Genomic DNA, 17,325 nt, shown 5'->3' on the forward strand with positions numbered 1-17,325 from the left:
TTTAGGCAGCAGCCCTGGTGGCCACAGAGAAGAGGAAAACAGAGGTTGCTTTTGCTTTTCAATGAGAGCACACAGATCCATGGGGCTGTGAGGGTGGGCAACATCTCTGTAGCAGTCAGCTGTTGCTGCATAACAAACCATCACAAAACTCAGTGCCTAGAAACAATAACCATTCATTGTTGCTCACAGTCTACAGGATGGCTGAGTGATTCTTCCATTCTCTGTGGTGAGGTGCAGGTTGGGTAGATAGCTGTGCTGATTTTGGCTGTAGTCTGGTCTGGGTAATCTTGGCTCTTACTCACAGGTCTTCTGAAGCCTTCCAGCAAGTTAGGCTGAACACATTCATATGACAAAGGCAGAAGAGCAAAACGAACATGAAAATACACCGGTGTTTTTGCAAGCTCTGCTTGAACCCAGTTGGCGACTATTCCATTAGCCAAAGCAAATCATAGGGCCAAGCCACAGTCAATGATCTGGGAGGAACTACTGAAGGGCAAGGACACACAGAGGCATGAGAAACTGGGGGCACCATTAATATCCACCCTTCTGGAGGCACAGTCCCTTTGCAGAGAACCTTCCCTGTGGGCAATGCCAAACCCCTTCCAAAGCCCTCTCCTCTTCACGCTGCCATTTAATTCCCACCACAACCCTGGGAGGTGGCACAAAGCAGATGGGCATTTCTGCCCTTTTGCACATGAGGACACTGAGATCACCCAGCAAGTGCACAGCAGAGTCCCAACAAAAACCTGAGTCTCCCAAAACCCACATGGGCTCTTTCCAGAACACCAGCCCCCCGATTAATCTAATTCTACAGATCCTTTTTCCCCCCAATACCTTCAAAGAAGTCCTGTCCCCACCCCCCTACACCCACTCCTGGGCTTTCTCAGCCCTCACCTGCATTCTCCCTCCTCCTGCAAGATTCTGGGCACCTCTCTGCCCTTACCCTTTGCGAGCTCTTCCTCCATTTGCAAGAAGCCCTGGCAGAATGGGGAAGCATGCCATCAAATGGTTAAAATTCCCAGTCTCTCATAAATATTTCATGAAAAATATCTGCTGAGATAACCCCAGACTGTTGATGTCGACATTATTGCACCTGCACATTTTAATTGGTCCAAGAGAGCTGGCCCATAATTGGTGCCTGAAAATCGGCACAAACCTGACTTGGTTGTAAATCGGAAGATTGGGCTCTACAGAGAATTTGGCATTTTAACTCTGATGTGGCCAAGGGACTGGAAAGGGTGGGTGAGGGTCAGATAGGGAAAAGAGGAAGAGGGGTACACCCCACTCAAATGTGCCAAGCCTGCAGAGGCCGCTAGTCCAAGCTTATTGTTCTGCATGGCTCTGGAAGCAAACTGATGGCATAGAGGCTCAGTATCTGCGAGGGAGGTGAGCCTCGTGTTTAGAAGCACCAGCTTGAGAGCTGGGTCTCCTAACATTTTCTATGCCATGACCCGTGCGACCGGCTGCTAGAGATTGTGGATCCTTTCTCAAAACAATGTTTTTAAATGCGTCAAGTATGCATGATTACAAAGCAAGTCAATTATATATATTTCCAAAAATAATTTAAAAATTTAAAATTGGAGGCTGGGCACGGTGGCTCATGCCTGTAATCCCAGTGCTTTAGAAGACTGAGGCAGGCAGATCACCTAAGGTCAGGAGTTCAAGACCAGCCTGGCCAACATGGTGAAACCCCATCTCCACTAAAAATACAAAAATTAGCCTGGCGTGGTGGTGCACACCTGTAGTCCTAGCTACTCAGATAGCTGAGGCAGGAGAATTGCTTGAACCCAAAAGGTGGAGGTTGCAGTGAGCCAAGATCGTGCCATTGCATTCCAGCCTGGGTGGTAAGAACGAAACTCCATCTCAAAAAAAATAAATACATAAAAGTGGGATATAGCAATATATGTGCATTAAATTCTTTATTAATGCATTACATTATAAGATCTAACATCAGGTCTACTAACTACTGTAATTTCAGAGTAGTGATAAGCACAAATGATAGTTCAAGCTCTTTGTCACAATTGCAGTGTGATGTGAAAATACCTGTGGTTTCCAGTGGCAATGAAGTCACAGGTGCTGTTAACAGAACTGTGGTATGTTGCTTACATTTGCACTTGAAGGAAATGCTACATTTTAGTTAGAGGCGAGTGAACATAAAGTTGTATTTTGTTCCCACCCAAGTTCACAGACACCCCTCCCCCTACCCACCAACCCCCAGTTAAGGACCCAGCCTCAGAGCTTGCCAGCTCTGGTATTTACAGCTGGGTAGCCTTGGCTTCCTTTGGCTTTGAGTTCTTCCTCTACAAAATGGGCATTGGAGGCAGACTGAGCTGGCTTTAAAAACTGCTCTGCCACTTGGGGGTGTCCTTGGAAAGTGACCTGAGCTCACTAAGCCTCAGTTCACTGGTTGGAGGATGGGGTTCCTGACAGCAACTTCCTCACGTGCGGTTCTGGAACTTGGATGAGATACTGTGGGCAAAAGGCTCAATACACATCAACCCACTGCAGCCTCAAGGAGCAACCTGGTGCCCGGCATCCAGCCCGGGCTGCTCAGTGTCGCCCCAGCCAACGTCGAGTGCTGGATACATGCTCATCTTCTGTCCCGTGTGCATCCCCTGTGCTGGACTCTGTGGCTTCCCACCCCTGTCCAGCCCGAGGGCCCCAGAACTCAGGGACGCATCTGTCTGCAGACTAGAGCTATTTAAGGCCCTTTCAAATCAGCGCCCCCCAAGTGGCTGGGATAGGGAAGCCAGACACAGACCCATGTGGTAACTGGTGTATCTCGGCATTAGGTGAAAGCCCCACCTTTAGGATGATAAATACGTTTCCAACTCTTCACACTGGGTGCTGGTGCACAGAGGCGTCACCTCCCCTCTCTCCTGTGTCTGCTAAGGGGCCTGGTGTGCAGGCATCAGGTGTCTACAGGCTCTGGAGGGCTCGGAGTTCCCCCACTTCCACCACTTCACACCAGCTCTGTGGTGGTAGGCGCAGGACAGTCCTCAAAAGTGACAGCCCCATTCAGTATGCAAGGCTGAGCAGTGACTGATCTTGGACCCACTGGCCCTCTCTAGGCCTCATGTAGACACGTGAGGTACTGAGGCATCTCCTGTTATGGAGTGTCAGGGAAGGTTGCCATGGCTACCTCCCCCTTCAGGCTCCCACTCAGCCCAAGCCCACCCTGTCATTGTCAGCTTCAGAGTCAGCCAGAGCCAAGTGGCAGCCCCTCCTCATCCTTCTCTGCTCAGAGGTGACCCCTCTGGAAGGCAGCTGCTCATGCCCCCAAATCCTGGGAGAGCCCCTCCATTGCCCAGGAGATCCCTCTTCCTCTGGCACTTGCTGTAGGCTCTGGGGGGAGCCATCACCGTCGGAGGTGTGCAGGGCCCATTAGTGCCAAAGACAGTGAGAGATGCTGGCTGGGGGAGCTGGGGCTTGGGGAGGGAGCTGTGGGGCTGGCGTTGGGGAGGTGGAACCCTCTCGGGAGCACATCTGGCAGGCCCAGGTTGGGTAATTATGGGAGGAGGGATGGATGGCCATGAAGAATAGGGGCCAATGCCCCCAGCAGCCCTGGGTATTTGCAGGTTTCTGCTGCCAAGCTTCTTACAGCCCCTAGCTGGGACAAGGGAAGGGGGAGACTACTCCCTGGATGCCTACTACTTGCAAGCTTGCTTTATGGACACAACCTCATACTATAACACAATGACTCTCTGAGGTAGGGGTGCTGTTTGAATCCCATTTTACAAACAGGAAACTGAGGATTAGAAAGGTTACACGATTGCTTACGGTGACAAAGCTGGGAAGTGATGGGAACCAGAATTCAAACCCAGACCTGCTAACACTTGAGACCTCCATGAACCATGGAATTCCCACTGCATGCCTGACCCTCAGAAGCTGCCTACCAGCTCCTAAGAAGCATCTCTGCACCGGGCACTGCTCTGCGCTATGCAAGCATCCTACCTGCTCAGATCCCCACGGATTCTCTACTTTATAGAAGTGGACACTGAGACTCAATGAGGCCATGTCACAGGTCCAAAGTCACACCACTAGCAAGGAGTGGGCATTTCACCTGGATTTGTCCATCTCCAAAGACAGTGATCAAAGTTCAATTCAATTCAACAAATACTAATTGAACACTTGCTATGTGTCCAGACTTGACCTAGGTGCTGCCACCATAGCAGTGAGCTTACCAAGACCCACCTTCCTAGAGCTTCCCTTGTAGTTGTGGGGAACAGACAAGAATAACAGACAAACATAAATCATCTAGAGTATCAGAGGTGATAAGTAAGAGGGGGAAAGCAGAGCTGGGTAAACAGGGCTGGGTGAGCCAGGAGTGCAGTAGGAGGGGGCTAGGCATTAAAGAGGGCAGACAGGGCAGGCCCCAGTGCAAAGGAGGGAGGGACGAAGGGAGGGAGGGAACCAGGTGAATAGCAGTACCTGCTGCATCACAGGTGCTTAATGAATAGATGCTGAAAGAATGAACTCATCATAGGAAGTGCCTGGTGGAGAGTAATGGGGTGCCGGCCATGAATAACAACAGCTGCCTCTTATAAGCACCTAATAGGTGCCTGGGCTCCCATTAGCACTTTACATACTTTACTCCTGTTCCTTACTTGCTCTTCATGGTGTGTGCGTGGACACGACATTCGGGGCTCGATCGCTGTCTGTGGACTTACAGATGACAGGAATACAGAAGTGAAGGATGGGCCTCACACCATGCGTGGCATGAGACGAGCCCTCAGTGTTAGCTCCTTCCCCAAGATGGCTCAGTTCTGCTCCCTCTGGGACTTCTGACTCTTCTGTAAGGGAGAAAGCTGCCAACCACAGAGATGTGTGCTGGACAGAACAGACATTCTTGTGGGTGTGGGTTGTGGCTTTGTGGTTAGGAGCCAATGAAGGAGCTAGGCCTCTGGCTCTAAAAGGAAAGTCCAGGGAATCAGGTTCCTCTCCAGCCTGCTCAGGGCATCTCAGCACAGCCTAAATCACTGTCTGCTGAGAGACTGGCAGAGGTGGTATTTTTGAGGTTAATGCCCAGTGAGATTTGGGGGTTGGAGGCAGTTGGAACATTATCTGTAGACTCGGCTGGCCAGGGAAATCCTGACAGTACTGCAAAAGTAAATGGTGCTTTCCTATAATTAGATACATATTTATTTTAAAAGGTTATAATTTCCTACTGGTTTGCTGCCTGATAAATATGAGTTTATTATTTTTTTTCTTCACTGCAGCTCAAGAAAAACAAATCCAGGTTTGGACATGAATAGGAATGTCATGATGACTCCGGGCAGCAGTTTTCTTCCAAACCCCACCAAATGCAAGTGCAAGACTGGATGGGCTGGAGTGAGCTCCGCATGTATAAGATTTTGGGGGCAGGCAGGCAGAAGGGCGAGAGGAGAGGTTTTTCTGAGTATTGCTTATAACAAGTGACATAATTACTGCCCTGCAATTCCCTCCTACATGCTTGTACTCCTGCACTACCCTCTGCCTGGGATGTCCTTCCTTTTCCATAGCTAAATCCTGTCAATGTATGGTTGAAAGGCCACCTCCTCCAGGAAGCCGCTGAGGATTCCTCTGCTTGGCAAGAACTCTTTATTCTGAATGCTCACAGCCTGTCCCCAGTACCTCTAAGGTAGTTGCCACAGTGCATTGTGGTTACTTGGCATTGTACGTTGAACTGTGTCTCCACCTCCCCCACCCCCCAAGAAAGAGATGTTGAAGACCCAACTGCCCAGCACCTGTGAATGTGAACTTATTTGGAAATACGGTCTTTTCAGACATAATTAGTTAAGATGAGGTCCTATGCAATTAGGATGGGCCCTAATCCTATATGACTAGTATACTTATGACAAGGAGGAGAAGCGATACAGAGACAGACACACAGGAAGAAGGTCACGTGATGACAGAGGCCAAGGCTGGATTAATGTGTCTGCAAGCCAAGAAACACCAAGATGAATGGCCACCAACAGAAGGTACGCAGGGGCAAGGACGGATTCTACTTGGAGTCTCAGAGGGAGCATAGCCCTACTGACACCCCAATTTCAGACTTCCAGCCTCCAGACCTATGCGCAGATGCATTTTTGCAGTTTTAAGCCACTCAGATCATGGCACTTTCTTGTAGCTGCCCTGGGAAATGAATGCACAGGAGGACGGGTCATTTCTTCCTCCTGGAGAAGGCTCACTGCCCTCAGAGCATATGGCACAGCATAGGTACTGAATCAACATCTATTGATGAGTGAATGGTTGGATGGATGGTCAGTCCCTGGAGAGGAGGATCCAGATCTGACTGGTCTTTGTGTCCCCAGATTGCCTACTAAGGACAAATGCCCTGTCCTAGTTCATGTTCCCGTGGCCTCCAGTCTGGATCTCCACAGTAGACAGTCAGCTGGCCTCCGTGCCTCCACTCTCATCTCCCAGCCAAGTTCCTCAAACTTTGCTGAACTCTTAGGTCATTCCAAGAGTGGAATAGGACTTGCCAATCCCTGGGCCAATGCCCACACTGTGTCCTTGGTCTGCAGTGCCCCTTCTCCCTTTCCCACCAGGTAGACTCCCACCCATCCTTCAAACCTGAATGCCAACATTCGCTTCTCACTAGCTTCCCTGAACTGCCGCCATCCCTCGTCCCTGGCAGAATCACGTGTTGCCTCCTCTGTGCTCCCTGGCTTTCCATGTCTGCTGCATCTAGGATAGCTCCTGTCACCCTGGCTTAGCTATTTGTTTGCTTCTCTGTCTGTCCTGCTGGCTTGTCAGTATCTTGAGGTGAAAGACCCTTCATTTGTCATCTGTGCCCTCATCGTGCCTGCCAACAAGTGGGGACATGTGGGTGTCTGAGGAATGAATGAGATGATCAGGTGCTTGAAAATCAGGCTGAGTGGGCCGGGTGCGGTGGCTCACATCTGTAATCCCAGCACTTTGGGAGGCTGAGGCCAGTGGATCACGAAGTCAGGACATCAAGACCATCCTGGCTAACACAGTGAGACCCTATCTCTACTAAAAATACAAAAAAATTAGTCGCACGTACCTATAGTCCCAGCCTCTTGGGGAGGCTGAGGCAGGAGAATGGTGTGAACCCAGAAGGTGGAGCTTGCAGTGAGCCGAGATCGTGCCACTGCACGCCAGCCTGGGCGACAGAGTGAGACTCTGTCTCAAAAAAAACAAAAACAAAATCAAAAAACACACACACACGAAAATCCGGCAGAGTGGTGAGGAGCAATGGTCCAGCCTTCTCTGTGGGCGCTCGTTAGGTGATTTTCACATCTGCGCCAGCTCCCTCCCAGGGCCAAGGGTCCCAAAAGACAAGGAGGCTTCTGGGGAGACCCGACAGGCGGAGCTAGAAGGGGCTTTAAAGTGACTTCCTGGGCTGGGCGTGGTGACTCATGCCTGTAATCTCAACACTGGGAGGCCTGGGTGGGAGAACTGCTTGCTCCCAGGAGTTTGAGACCAGCCTGGGCAATATAGTGAGACCCTATCTCTACAAAAATGAAAAAATTAGCTGGGTGTGGTGGTGCATGCCTTTGCACCCAGCTACTCCGGAGGCTCGGGTAAGAAGATCGCCTGAGCCCAGGAGGTCAAGGCTGCAGTGAACCATGATTGTGCCACTGCACTCCAGCCTGGGTGGCAGAGCGAGATCCCATATCCATAAATAAATAAATAAATAAATAAATGTGACTGCCTAGCCTGCACATCTCAAATCAGAGATGAAAAAACCACAATCAGAGGAAAGGAAGAGGCTTGCCCCAGGTCACACAACCCACACAGGGGCATTCTCAGCCTAAAGCCACAAGATTTGACTAGTGCCTTGGTGTGCTGGTGTATTAGTGTGTTGAGTCAATACAGCTCTTCCACATTAGGGGCTAGAATTGGAGGATTTGAAGGGAAAGAAAAAGGGATAAAAGATCTAAGTCCCTCAAGAGGAGATGAGAACTTAGACTCAGGTGTGCTTACTATGTGCTGGCCCTGGGCTAGGTGCTTTGACACTTTATTCAGAAGTCTCAGCACAGCTGTAGTAGGTAGGTAGCATTTACAGATTAAGAAAGAGAGGATCAGCTGCCCCAAGTCCTCTAGGGAGAGCTGGGATTTGAACCTAAGCCTACCCTGCCCAGAGGCCATGAGCCTCCTTCTCCACTGTGGTGGCTCCTCCTGTGAAGGGTACCAGAATCTGGGTCAGCTCGGCCTCTGAGGTGGCAGATCCTATAAGGGCAGCAGACTCTGTTTTCTCAGGTGCCTGGAGACCATACTTGTGTTGTTGTTGTTGTTGTTGGTTTTTTTGTTTTGTTTTTTTTTTTGAGACGGAGTCACTCTGTTGCCCAGGCTGGAGTGCAGTGGTGCAATCTCGGCTCACTGCAAACTCCTTCTCCCGGGTTCACACCATTCTCCTGCCTCAGCCTCCGGAGTAGCCGGGACTACAGGCGCCCACCACCACGCCCGGCTAATTTTTTGTATTTTTAGTAGAGATGGGGTTTCACTGTGTTAGCCAGGATGGTCTCGATCTCCTGACTTCCATCCTTGTGTTTTTAAGTGGAGGAGAACACTCTGGAGTGCCCAGGACCTTGAAGAAGCACCTCTTCCAGGTGGAACAGTTAAGGCAAAAGAGAGGAGGAGGATAAGGATGCAGGCTGGGGGCTCAGGCTTGGAGGGTTCTATCCACAGTATGATGGAGCTAACACAAGCAGCCACGTGGCTTTGGCCACATGAATGGGGGTGGAGTGTTTGGAAGGAAGGAGGTGATTGCTTTGGTAGGCCTTGTTGGGGCTGAACAAGAGCCTGAGCAGAGTCCACTGCTGGGGCCTCATGCTGAGAGACACGGCTTGCTAAGAGGGCTGGGGATTTTTTATCCTAGAGAAGACACAGCAGGAAATGAAAACTGTCATCAATACCTCGAGGGCTCTCCAGTGGATGAGCAATTAGACAAATTCCTTCTGGTTCTGAGAGCTGGAGTAAGGACCCGCAGCTGGAGGGTACAGCTAGATAGGCTTCACACCATCACCCTTCTTCCAACACAAGGGGCTGCCTTGGAGGGAGCCAGGCCTCCATCCTGGGAGTCATTCAAGCGAGATGGGTCAACAGGCGACTCAGCATGAAATGATGGGTGGGACCACGTGCCTCACCTCTGAAAGAGACAGGAATGCCTGGCCCCAGGAGACGCTCACAGCTCCACTCTCATTCTGAGTTTTCTATGGTGATACATTAATTACTTCCTAATAATTTAGATGCCCTGATCTTTCTAGATTTGACTAGTGCCTCTGAATTTCCCCTGATAGTGAGGTCTGGGAATCTACACCTTAAAGTGATTCTGGTATGCAGCCAGGTTTGAAAATTACTGTCTGGCCAGGCATGGTGACTCACGCCTATAATCTCAGCACTTTGGGAGGCCGAGGCCAATGGATCACCTGAGGTTGGGAGTTTGAGACCAGCCTGACCAATATGGAGAAACCCTGTCTCTACTAAAAATGCAAAATTTACCCAGGCTTGGTGGTGCATGTTTGTAATCCCAGCTACTCGGGATGCTGAGGCAGAAGAATTGCTTGAACCTGGGAGGGGGAGGTTGCAGTGAGCTGAGATTGTGCCATTGCACTCCAGCCTGGGCAACAAGAGCGAAACTCCACCTCAAAAGGAAAAAAAAAAAAAAGAAAGAAAGAAAATTACTGTCTGTGAGGCCATGGGGGCAGCAACATCCCTCATCCCCTCCCTGCAACCTCCATTACACACTCAGTAACCAACATGCAGCCTTCAGACCCAGGCCTGGGCCAGGTCCTGCACTGCGGCAGGCTAAGAGGCCTTGACTGGCCGAGGCAGAGGTTACACCTAGTGGCTGGTGGCTTCCCATCATGATCTTCTGGGGAAGTGGGAACAAAATCTTACTACTGTGTGGTCTGGAATCCAAGATGAGTGGCAGCCTCTCCAAGGCCTGGGATATGTGTCTGGTATGTTTGCCAATAACAGGGCGGGATGGTTCACTTTATGTGTCAACTTGGCTGAGCCACGGTTCCCAGATCCAGAGTTAAACATCATTCTAGCTGTTTCTGTGAGGGTGATTTGGGGTTGAGATTAACACCGAAATCAGTGAGCTTTGAGTAAAATGACTGCCCTCTGTAGCATGGGTGGGCTTCATCTCATCAGCTGACGGCCTCGATAGAACAAAAGACTGACCTGCCCTGAGCAGGAGGGAATTCAGCCACAGACAGCCTTTGAGCTTGAACTGCCCCATTGGTTCTGCCAGCCCATCCCGCAGATTCTGAACTCGCCAGCCTCCATCATTGTGTGAGCCAATTCCTTAAAATGAATCTTTCTCTCTATACACATTCCACTGGTTCTGTTTCTCTGGAGAACCCTAATACCCAGGGACATGGACCAAGGCGATTAGCAGAGAAATCACACAAAGGCAAGCTCTCTGGGCACCAGGGACTGCCAGGCATGAAGGAGGCACAGAGAATGTGAAAATTCATTCTGGCCAGACACAGTGGCTCATGCCTGTAATCCCAGCACTTTGGGAAGCCGAGGCGGCTGGATCACTTGAGGTCAGGAGTTCAAGACCAGCCTGGCCAACATGGCGAAATGCTATCTCTACTAAAAATACAAAAAATTAGCTTGGCCTGGTGACATGTGCCTGTAATCCCAGTTACTGAGGAGGCTGAGGCAGAAGGATCACTTGAGCCCGGGAGGTAGAGGTTGCAGTGAGCTGAGATCACGCCACTGCACTCCAGCCTGGGTGACAGAGTGAGACTCCATCTCAAAAAAACAAAAAACAAAAAAAAAAAAACCTCATTCTGCCAAAGCAATCTCCCTCTGCTCTGAAGCTGGCTTCAGAAACGCTGTGCACGGGCAGGCAGGGGGAAGCACGTGAAGCTCCTTAGAACATCCTTGGGAAATGCAGAAGGAAGCCAGTCAGAGACCCAGTCACTGGGGAGCCGGCAGGTGGGCCATGACGGCTGATGGACAGTATGCATGCCTGAACCTGTCTGGACCCAGAAGGGGATGCTGAGGGTAGGGAGTGGAGGGAAGAAGCCTCCAGGTGACTTGGAAAAACTAAATAGAGACAGAGACCCACAGAGGCCAGGGCCCACATCACCACGAGAACCCAGATGAAGAAAGTTCAGGGACAATGCTCCCAAAACTCAAGACTCTCAAACCAAAAAGACCTTGAGGGGTCATTCAGTTCAGTCCTCTGCCTCCAGACTGGACAGCTGGCAGCCCAGGGCAGAGAAAGCCTTGTGATGGGAGTATTTGCAAAGAATATCAGAGAGGGATGGGAGGGGAGAGGAAGGGAGGGAACCTTGATGCCCGTGATGGCCATGACCTTGGAGGCTTTTGAGCATTTCCTGGGTGCCAGGCACTGAGCTGACAGCCTTCCATACATTGCCTCATTGAATATGAATGAATATGAAGTAGGTACCGTTACTGTCCCCACTTTACAGATGAGGAGACTAAGGTACTAGTGAAGTAACTTACACAGGTAGAAAGTGGTAGGACTGAAATTTACACCCAGATCTACCTGATTCTGAAATCCTTATTCCTTATCACTGAGGAAGAAGAGAAGATAAGGGAGTTGGGGTGGGAAGAGAAGGAGCACAATTCTGTTATTTGATGAAGAAGTAGGCCCAGGAAAAACAAAGGATGTACTTGGGGCCTTGTGGCTGGTGGTGCAGGCTGGGTACATGACTGAAGGCTGCAGGGCTGGACCAGGGCACACAGGAACATGACCCGAGAGGAGCAGGCCCAGCAGCCTGAGCAAGTGTGTTTTCAGGCCCTAGAGAAGGACTTGCTAAATCTCTCTCCTAACAAACCTGGAATTCCACTGTTTGTGTCCTTTTTCTCCTGGATTTCTCCTGGAAGTTTGAAAACCCCAGGGAGGCAGGGCACACGGAGTCCAACTCAAATATCTGCAGTAGGAGTACATTCATCTGGTGACTTTTTCCAAATCTGGTGATCTAACTCCAAGCTACCACCTTAGTGTGGGCCTAGACAACAGGTTGGAGGAAAAGCCACAGCAAGAGCTGGCCTAGGGAGCAGGGGAAAGAGGAGGGAAGAGCACCTAGATGCACCTTGAGGTATCCCTCAGGCTCCTTAGATCAGCATTTCCTAAGCCAAAAGTGCCACTTTCCTCCTCAGATCTGATCATCTACCCTGGCCAATGATGCTGCAATTCTGAGAGTCATCTCTGACTCACCCTCTCTCTCTCCCATCCCATCAACAAAGAGGTCCTGCCAATTCTGCCTCCTAAACAGATCTCAAATCCTCCTACTTCTACCTCCACTGCTATCACTCGGTCCACACCGTGGTCCCTCACCTGGATGAAGGCCACCTTCTACTAGCTGGTGTCCCTGCTTCACCTTTTGCCTCTCAACCATCCATCCTTCACTCAGCAGCCCCAGTTGTCTTTTTAAAAGACAAACCCTGTCAGGTCTCTTGCCTCCTGAAAACTTTTCCATGGCTCCCCACGGCTGGCAGGATAAAGCCCAAGCTGCTAAGCAGTGCATAGTAGGTCCTCTGCTGTCTGACAGTCCCTGCCTGCCCAATCCCACCTCCTGCCCCTCCACCTCAGGATGCCCCTGACACTGGCCATCTGGGCTCCTTGGGGCTCCCTCCCTGAAGACCTCACACTTCCCTGGCTTTGCACATGCAGTTCCGCCTTTGTGAATTGTCCCTTCTCCCCTGTCCCCTATGCTGTTCTGTGAAACTCATCTTTTAAGATGTAAGCCAGGCATCATCACTTCTGGGAAGCCTTCCTGGATCACGCCTTCCCCATCTGCAGGCAGAGATGCCCCAGGTTCTCAGCACATCCCTCTCCGTCTGCTTTAATTACGTGTGGACTTGTCCGTCTCTGCCAGGCTGTTGAGCATATGGGAGCCCCTGAAATAAGGATGGGGATTGGATGTTTCTTATCGCCAGTGACTAGCTCTGGGCCTGCCCCATAATTACAGCTTGATGAGAATCTCTGGAATAAAGGCAGACATACAAGCAACCATGACGTCGGGCAGGAGGTGATGAGAGATGAGATTATAACGAGAGGTACAAGGGCGAAAGAGGAGATCGATTCTAAGTCTTTCTGGAGGTGGTGGCATCGTAGCGGGGTCATAAAGCATGGGTAAGCTTTCAATAAGCAGAGATGGAAAGATGGCAGGCAGCTTGGGAGCTCCGCTAACCATTTGTATAAATGCACTGTAGCTGCTGGCCTCGGCAGTCAGGAGCAGACCTGAGACCCAACCTTAGTATCCAGTCCACTGGGAGCCCTGACCTTGCCCTTCCAGTCATAATATTAAGAGTAAGGGATCCAGATTCCCAGGGCAGATTGCCTGTCCTTAGGTCACTGGAAAAAGAAAGAAATCTGAATGTTTAAATACCCTGCCCAGATTATCCGTTATTCTGATTCACTTCCCTTTATTTGCCCTGAAGCTTAGTCCCACTCAAACAGCGCTCCTTGTTCATTCCCTCATTTTATCCTTTGTAGGCTCAAAGTCTGAAAGCAGCTGAAAGGGAACCAGAGCCTGGGGTGGGCTCAGAAGGCCCAGAGGCTAAGCCTTTCCTGCTTCTCCCTGAGACCCTGTGTTCTTTGGGGCTATACAGAGATGGGAGAAGACACATTTCTTTGCTAAGAAGAGTATTTGGATGTGTTGACAAGGTCTCTATAGTAACCAGGAAATTGAACAAGTGTGGCCAGAAACCCACAAACAAGAAGGTGTATTTTTCCCCAAAATTGGTCAGCTGTATCCAGGAAGCTGGTCTGGGGCTGGGGCTTTAGCCATGCATGTGAGCGATTAGAAGCCAAGAAACCATGCTCCTTCACTGGTTGGCATTAGCAGCTGAGCTGAGCGCTGAGGCTAGCTTGGCGCTCAGGAGCACAGAATCAGATTTGCCTTGGTAGGCAATTCAGTCTTGCTTTTGATCAAAGAATAAGCAATAAAAACCAAAACCAACAACAAAACAGAGAAGTAAAACAACTCAAGATAGAGCAATCGAGTTGGGTCAACTTTTGGTATCTGAGAAATAACAGAATCCTGCTTCTAGAACCCACTCTTGAGGGCCAGACAAGGTGGATGAGGAGGGAAGGTTACAGACAGCAAGGGAGGAGTGAACATTTTTGGAGCTTCTATGTGTTAAGCATTGGATTCTGCCAAAATTGAGGTCAAAGAGCACAGTGGTTAAGAGTGGGGTGCCAGAGCCAGGCTACCTGGGCTCAAAATCTACACTGTCCTCTCCAATTTTGTCCCTGGGGTTTGTTTAACCATCCTAAGCCTCCATTCCCTTAGCAGCAAACTATGAGTTGTTATGAAGATTACATGAGCAAATACCTATAAAGAGTTTAGAACCCAACCTGACACATAGTATACGCTCATTAAGTTTTAGTATTATATTAACTTGTTGAATCTTCACAATAACCTACAGGTTTGTAATTTTGCTCTCCTCAGTTTGTAAGGAAGCAGGCTCAGCTCGAGAAATCCCCTGCCCAGGGCACATGGTTGGCAAGAGGCAGGAATGGGACTCAACTCCAAGTGTGGCGGGCCTCCTCACCCCTCGATGTCTCTGGTAGGAGCTTGTTCTCCCTATGAATCTGGATAATGACCTGGCTCTTCCTAGTTCTTGGGGTTTTGTTTCTATAAGGGAGGCTCCACTCACCCCCACACATGACACCATGTGATGGGGCTCACAGAGCAGAGTGAGCCTCCCTCACAGTCACAGGACAGAGGGATCAAGACAGCATCCCATGGTCCTTTCTCCCTGTGGCCTCCATGGCTCCTTGTCACCCAGGATGACAGACAGAGCACCAGGTTGGGAATCAGCAGGTGTGGGTTCCAGCTCTGCCGCAAACCTGCTGCATGACATTGTGCAAACCAATTTCCCCATCTTAAAAATGAAGAGGTTGGATTTTGCCATCCTGAGCTCTCTGAGAGTCTGAGTTTACAGTTCTGGGGATCAGAATGTCACATCTCACACGCTAAAATGAAAAGGTGAGCGTTTCAGCCAGTTGACTGCAGTGAGAAGAGATAACCCATGCTCTCAGTGCCCTGTGGAAGTACTTCCATTTAGCACACATCGTACATTCAACGGGTTTTGAGAAAAACCAGGGGGTGGAAGTAGGGAGAGAACCACTATTGACTTTGCACACCTCAGGCCCTGGGATTGACATTTCCACACACAAGAACCAGTGACAGCAGCCCGATGGCACGGGGAGTGTTTGTGATGCCATCTTACAGAGGAGGCAACTGAGATGCAGGAAGTCAGGTCTTAGCACCGACATCACTTTTTGACCCAGGTATTTCTGAATCCAAATAGATGCTCATTATAAGATTATAAGCAAACAATAGATTACAAGCAAAAAAGTGAATTCCTTTTTTTTTTTTTTTTTTAAGCATTTTGCTTTTTAAGGGCCAATCTTCTCTTCATGTGCAAAATGGGAACCAAGATTTGGGTCACGGCTTACAGTCTCAAACCCCAGTCGTCCTGGAAGAAAACAAGGACCCATCAGGGCCTGGAAAGCTTGTGTCTGAATCTCCAGCAATCCATGGCTGGCTGATTTCTTCTAAAGTCAGCCAAGTTGGAGCCTGGAGGGCTGAAAGACCATTTGAATGGCGGGGCAGAACCCATTCCCCATGTGTTTCCCACCACCCACAGTTCTCTTGTCCTACCTGAGTTCCTCCGTGGCAGGCAGTTTACCAGAGAGCCAAGCACCAAACAGGGCCATGTGTATCTGGCCTGGTCCTCTGTACAGCTGGAGGAGCCACGCCCCTTCCTGCCCTTCCTTAGGAAGCAAAGCACCTACTGTCTTCCCAGCAGAGCCAGCGCAAGCATGGGCTTGGGAATAGAGCACACCTGCCTCCCCAGTCTGGCTGTCTCCCCTTTAATAATCATGTCCCTGGGCCAGATGCAGTGGCTTATGCCTATAATCCCAGCACTTTGGGGGGCCAAAGCGGGCGGATCACCTGGGGTCAGGAGCTTGAGACCAACCTGGCTAACACGGCGAAACCCCGTCTCTATTAAAATACAAAAATTAGCTGGGCGTGGTACCGCGTGCCTATAATCCCAGCTACTCAGGAGGCTGAGGCAGGAGAATCACTTGAATCAGGGAGGTGGAGGTTGCAGTGAGCCAAGATCACACCATTGTACTATAGCCTGGGTGACAGCGAGACTCCATCTCAAAAACAAAAACAAAAAAACATAAACAAAAATAGTATGGTCCTACACTCTCCCTCTTTGGCCTTTAGCTTTATATTAGAAAAATTGGGATACTATTTCCTTGGATAGTCATATATAGATTTAATGAGCTCAGAGCTTTTAGATCCAGGTTTCACAGACGTACCAAAGTTTCTATTAGGACTGGGGAGGATGAGAAATGGTGAAGGACAGGGCCTTAGGTGCCCCATCCCCTTCCATCAGAGGTGCTTCCCTGGTATTTGTTTTACACGCCCGGGTTAGGCCTGCGATTTTGGATGGAGGAAAGCGTCATGCAGCTGAAAGAAAGCAGAACGACCGCTGCTCTAGTTGTTGAGGAAATGCTGGGCACCCAGCGGGCACTTAATAAATGTTAGCACTTTCCCTCTCCTCACCCCCATCATTCTCCCACTGGATTCTTTATTAAATGGCTCGGCGAAAACCCGGACCCAGATAAATGGAGAGAAGGCAGCAGGCAGAAGATGGAGTGCTTTTAAAATACCAAGAGAATCACTGCAGGTGTGGAGTGCCTGGCGGGCGCTGGGGGTCACGGGGGCTGTGATCCAAATACGACGGGGCACAGGCTCACCGGAGCTCCACACTGAGGGCCCCTGCCTGCAACCGGCACGGAAAGACTCCCCAGAAACAGGGGAACCGGCCCCTGCCCCACCGACGCCATTCTCAACAGGCTCACCTCCTCCTCCTCCTCTCCTGAATGGAAGGACCCAGAGGAAAAGACAGAGCTCTGAAACATGCGAAGGGGCACAAGGGGTGGGGAGGCCTAGTGGGCTGACCTGGCTACTTCTTGCAAATAAGCGGGGCCTGCTGCACTGCGAGGGCACCGAGAAGAAAGAGCTGCCATCAACCCTGCCCGGTTTTCCAGATCCTCTGAAAATGGATCGCCCGAGAGCAGCTCGGCAACCGGAGCCACAGCGCCACCTACAGGCTTTCTCCTGCCATGCAGTTTGCCTTCAAATGCTCCTTTTCAGCTTGCAGGTATTACATGCTAGGTATGCCAGGGGCCGGAGCTCACATCAAATCCACTGAACTGCAAGGTGTCGTGTTGCTGATATGCTCAGACAAATGAGTTTGGCGTAGAGAGAACGGTTGTTGCTAATGTGTGTCTTGCAGGCAGGGTGTCAGGGCTGCACTCCAGGCAGCAAGCTGGCAGAGTTGACAGCCAATCTCCCA

The 17,325-nt window shown here is 50.3% G+C and overlaps 1 pseudogene; it reads right to left on the reverse strand.

The window, feature by feature from the left end:
• Positions 1-16,497: 16,497 nt before the first annotated feature.
• On the reverse strand, positions 16,498-16,996 carry LOC117080454 (annotated as a pseudogene).
• Positions 16,997-17,325: the final 329 nt, after the last annotated feature.

This window comes from Trachypithecus francoisi, unplaced genomic scaffold (assembly GCF_009764315.1).
Source record: "Trachypithecus francoisi isolate TF-2019V2 unplaced genomic scaffold, Tfra_2.0 Lachesis_group8, whole genome shotgun sequence".
In the NCBI taxonomy this organism is placed as follows: Eukaryota; Metazoa; Chordata; class Mammalia; order Primates; family Cercopithecidae; genus Trachypithecus; species Trachypithecus francoisi.